The 5,858-nt window shown below is 35.4% G+C and overlaps 1 protein-coding gene across 1 annotated transcript in view; it reads right to left on the bottom strand.

Annotated features, from left to right (window-relative positions):
* The window catches only part of ZSCAN20 (zinc finger and SCAN domain containing 20), a 26,358-nt gene that overhangs the window by 11,155 nt on the left and 9,345 nt on the right, over positions 1-5,858 (bottom strand). The window lies entirely within an intron of this gene.

Genomic DNA, 5,858 nt, shown 5'->3' on the forward strand with positions numbered 1-5,858 from the left:
AGGATAGACCCCAAAAGAAAATCACCAAGACATATCATAATCAGGCATCCCAAAATCAAAGACAAAGAAAGAATCCTGAAAGCAGCTAGGGAAAAACAAAAGCTTACCTTTAAAGGAGAACCCCTAAGATTAAACTCTGACTTCTCAGAAGAAATCATGCAGGCAAGAAGGCAATACAATTACATACATAAAACTCTGAAAGAAAAAATTACCAAACAAGAATCTTGTACTCAAAAAAACTGTCCTTCAAGTATGACAGCAAAATGATGACATTTCTAGATATGCAAAAATTAAGGGAATGTGTAAAAATCAGACCAACTAACAAGAAATACTAAAGAGAGTTCTGGAGACAGAGAACAACAGCAGGCAACAACCTGATATTAACACACATGACAACATCACCCAGGAACCAAACCAGATACAGAAGTATCCAAAGTGGAAAAAAAAAAAAAGCCTACAAGACTGAAAATAGGGAACCAGAGAGGACAATTTTTAAATAAGGAAAATTCAAAAGCAAAAAGAGGGAATAAACTGTAGTTAGAAAACCTCCAAATGGAGAGGAAGTCAAGACGATTTCAAGATAGATGGACTGTTTTAAACTTGAGAAGAAAATAATAAATTACAGGGTAACTTGAAAGAAAATTTACAAAACTTGTTATCAAAATAAAAAAGGCAAATCATAAAGATTTATTAAACTCTAAAGTGACAGTAACAAAGAAAATAAGAAAATACTCAAGCAAAATGAAGTCAGCACAGAAAAATATATAGAACAAAGAAATCAACAGCACTACACACTGAAGAAAAAAAAAGACAATAAATTCTTATCTATCGAAAATTACACTGAATGTAAATGGATTAAATGTACCAATCAAGAGAGTACCAGGATGGAAAACACGACCCATCAATATGCTGTCTACAAGAGACACAGCTTAGACACAAAGACAAAAATAATAAGTTAAAAATCAAAGGGTGAAAAAATATATCAAGCAAAAAATATATCAAGTCAATTTTAAAAGAGCAGGAGTAGCAATATTAATGTCTAATAAAATAGACTTTAAAGCAAAAACCAGCATAAGAGACAAGAAAGGACATTATATAATGATTGAACGGTCAACCAAGAGGACATTGTTGATGTTGCTAGGTGCTGTCCAGTCAGTTCTGACTCATAATGTCTCTATTACAACAGAATGAAATACTGCCCAGTCCACTGCCATTCTCACAATCACTTCCATGCTTGAACCCCTTATCACAGCCCCTGTGTCAATCCACCTTGTTGAGAATCTCACCCTTTTCACTGACCTTCTACTTTACCTCACATAATATCCTTCTCCAGGAACTGGTCACTTCTGACAACATGACCAAAGTAAGAGGGATGAAGTCTGGCCATTCTCGCTTTTAAGGAGAATTCTAGCTCTACTTCCTCCAGACAGATTTGTCATTCTTCTATCAGTCCATGGTACATTCAACATTCTTCACCAACATCACAATTCAAATGCATCAATTCTTCTTCCTTATTTATTGTGCAGCTCTCACAGCATATGAGGCTATTGATAATACCATGGTCTAAGTCAGGCACACCTTAGTTTTCAAACTGACATCTTTGCCCTTTAACACTTTAAACAGATCTCATGATGCATACCTATTCAATACAAAACATCATTTGATTTCCTGATTGCTGCTTCCATGGGTATTGATTGTGGATCCAAGTGAAATGAAATCCTTGACTTCAATACTTTTTCCAATTATCATGATGTTTATTGGTCCAATTGTGAGGATTTCTGTTTTCTTTATGTTGAGGTATAATTCATAATGAAGGCTGTGCTTCAAGTCTTGTCACTTTCAGCAAGCAAAGTGTGTCATCTGCATACCTCAGGTTGTTAATGAGTCTTCCTCCAATCCTGATACTGGATTCTTTCTCACACAGTCCAACTTCTCAGATTATCTGCTCAGCATGCAGACTGAGTAAGTATGGTGAAAGAATACAACCTTGACGCACACCTTTCCTGACTTTAAACCATGTGGTATTTCTTCGTTCTAGTCAAGCAACTGCCTCTTGGTCTACATACCAGTTCCTCATGAGCACAGTTAAGTGTTCTAGAATCTCCATTCTTTGCAATGTTATCCTTGATTAGTCATGATCCACACAGTAGAATATCTTGGCATAGTCAATAAATAGCTAATCATTTTTCTGGTGCTCCTTGCTTTCAGCCAAGATCTATAAGCAATGACATCCTTCACTCCACACCCTCATCTGAATCCAGCTTGAATTTCTGGCAGGTCCCTGTCAATGTACTGCTGCAACCATTTTTAAAATTATCTTCAGCAAAATTTTATTTGCATGTGATATTAATGATTTTGTTCAATAATTTGCTCATTTTGTTGGGTCAGCTTTCTTAGGAATGGGCACAAATTGGATCTCTTCTAGTCAGTTGGCCAGGCAGCTGTCTTCCAAATTTCTTAGCATTAAGGAGTGAGAGCCTCCAGCACTGCATCCATTTGCTGAAACATCTTAATGAATATCGTCAATTCCTGGAGACTTGTTTTTTGCCAATTCCTTCACCATAGGACTTCTTCCTTCAGTACCACGGGTTCTTGATCATATGCTACCTCTTGAAATGGTTGAATGTTGACCAACTTTTTTTGGTACAGTGAATCTCTATATTCCTTCCACATTTTTTTTTTATGCTTCTTGCATTGTTCAATATTTTGCCCACAGAATTTTTCAATACTGCAACTAGATGCTTGAATTTTTCTTCAGTTCTTTTAGCTTGAGAAATGCCAAGCATGTTTTCCCTTCTGATATTCCAACTCCAGGTCTTTATACATTCCATTGTATACTTTACCTTGTCCTACTGAGATGCTCTTTGAAATCTTCTGTTCAGTTCTTTTATGTCATCATTTCTTCCATTCACATTAGCTACTCTACATTCAAGAGCAAGTTTCAAAGTTTCTTCTGACATCCATTTTGATCTTCTTTCCAATTCCTATCTTTTTAATGACTTTTTGCTTTCTTCAGGAGCTCTGGTGGTATAGTGATTAAAGCATATGGCTGATAGCCAAAGGGTCAGTGATTCAACCCACCAGCCATTCTGCAAGACAAAGATAAGGTAGTCTGCTTCAGTAAATATTTACATCCTTGGAAACCCTATGATTTTGTTCAATAATTGGGGCAGTTCTACTTTGTCCTATAGGGTCACTATGAGATAGAAGCAAGTCAATGGCAGTGGGTTTCATTTTTGGGGGGTTTGTTTTTTTTTTTTAACGTATGATGTCCTTGATGTCATCCCATGACTCATCTGGTCTCAGTCAGTCACTGTGCTCAATGCATCAAACCTTTACTTGAAATGATCTCTAAATTCAGGTGGGATAACTCAAGGTCATATATTGGCTCTTGCGGACTTGTTTTAATTTTCTTCAGCTTCAACTTAAACTTCCATGTAGGCAACTGATGGTGTGTTCCATAGTTGGCTCTGGCCTTGATCTGACTGATGATATTGACCTTTTCCTTCCTCTCTTTCCACAGATGCAATTTGATTCTGATGTGCAGGGTCCATGTATATACTCACTGTTTATGTTGTTGAAAAAGGGGTATATGCAATGAATAAGTCATTGGTAATGCAAAATTCTATCATGCAATCTCCAGCATCACTTCTATCACGAAGGCTACATTTTCCAACTACTGATGCTGTTTCTTTGTTTCTAACTTTTGCATCCCAATTACTAGTAATTATCAATACATCTTGCTTGCAAGTTTGGTCAGTTTCAGACTGCAGAAGTTGGTAGACAGATCTTGAAATGTTCTTTTTGACAGTGAATGTGATGCTATTTCTCTTTGTCATTGCCAACATAGTAGACCATATGGTTTTCCAATTCAAAATGGCCAATACCAGTCCATTTCAGCTCACTAATGTCTAGGATATAGATCTTTATGCATTCCATTTCATTTTTGACAACTTCCAATTTTCCTAGATTCATACCTTATACATTTCATGTTCTGACTATTAATGGATGCTTGCAGCTGCTTCTTCTCATTTTGAGTCATGTCACCTCAGCAAATGAAGGTCTCAAAAGCTATACTCCATCCACATCATTAAGGCTGACTCTACTTTGGAGAGGCAGCTTTTCCCCAGTCATATTTTTAGTGCTTTCCAACCTGAGGGGCTTATTTTCCAGCACTATATCAGACAACACTTCTCTGCTATTCATAGGGTTTTCAGTGACCAATTTTTTCAGAAGTGGACCTGGCCATATCCTTCTTCCTCATCTGAAATCTGTCTACCATGGATGACCCTGCTGGTATGCAAAATACCAGTGGCATAGCTTCAAGCATCACAACACACAAGCTACCACAGTACAACAAACTGACAGATGAGCTAAAATGCAAACAACAGAAAAACATATATACAACAAATGGCAATTTAAAAAGATCAGGAGTGGCAATATTAATTTCTGATAAAATAAATATTTAAGGTAAAAACCAGAATAAGAGACAAGGAAGGACATTATATAATAACTATAAGGACAATCAAACAAGAGGATATAACCCTAATAAATACCTATGTACACAATGAAAGAGTCCCAAAATAAATAAATAAAATTTTAACAAAATTGGAAAGAAAAATAGGCAACTCCACAGTAACAGCAGAAGATTTTAATACACTACTTTTGATGGTGGGTACAATAACTAAAAAGAAATTCAACAAAGACACAGAAGATCTAAACAACACAATCAATTAATTTGACCTACAGACATATTCAGAACACTTGATCCAATCATAGTACAATATACATTCTTTTCCAGCACACATGGAACATTCTCCAGAAGAGACTGTTAAGCCACAAAGTAAGTCTCAATAAATTTTAAAAACATCAAAATACTACAAAGTATTTTGTCAGATCATAATTCTATAAAATTAGAAATCAACAATAGGAAGAGTAAGGAAAAAAAGGATCAAATACATGGAAACTACATAACATGCTATTTAAAAACTATTGGGTAATAAGAGAAATAAAAAATGAAATAAAAAAATTCCTTGAATCAAACAAGAATGAAAACACAGTGTACCAAAACTTTTGTGACAGAGCAAAAGCGGGTGCTCAGAGGGTAATTTATAGCAAAACAACCACACATCAAAAAAGAAGAAAGAACCAAAATCAAAACCTTAACCCAACAACTCCAACAATTAGAAAAAGAGTAGCAAAAAAAGCCTATAGTCACTAGAAGAAGGAAAATTATAAAGATTTAAGCAGAAATAAATGAAACAGAAAAACAATAGAAACAATCAATAAGACTAAAATTTGGTTCTTTGAAAAGATTAATAAAATCAACAAACCATTAGCAAATCTAACAAAGGAAAAGAAGGAGACAATGCAAAAAACATGAATAAGAAACTAAATGGGTGACATCACAATAGAACCAACTGAAATAAAAAGAATAATAACAGAATACTGTGAAAAACTATACTCCAACAAATTTGAGAACCAAGAAGAAATGCCCAAATTTCTAGAAACACATTACCTATGTAAACTAACACAGACTGAGGTCAAAAATGTGAACAAACCCATCCCAAAAGAAGAAACTGAATAGGTTGTTTAAAAAAAAAAAAAAAATCCCAACAGAAGAGAGTCCTGGCCTGTATGTCTTTATTAGTGAATTTTACTAGACATTCAGAAAAGAGCTGACACCAATTCTACTCAAACTATTCCAGAATATAGAAAATGAAGCAAACACAACCTTGATACCAAAGGCAGGTACAAAAATGGTAAGGAGGCCACATGTTCTGACCTCCTCTAATCCCACAAGAGGAAGGCAGAATCACCATCAGTAACCCAAGGCCTATTCCTACAAGGCCAGACAT

Source organism: Orycteropus afer, unplaced genomic scaffold (genome assembly GCF_000298275.1).
Source record: "Orycteropus afer afer isolate SDZICR_OR568_19922 unplaced genomic scaffold, OryAfe1.0 scaffold00272, whole genome shotgun sequence".
NCBI classification, from domain to species: domain Eukaryota; kingdom Metazoa; phylum Chordata; class Mammalia; order Tubulidentata; family Orycteropodidae; genus Orycteropus; species Orycteropus afer.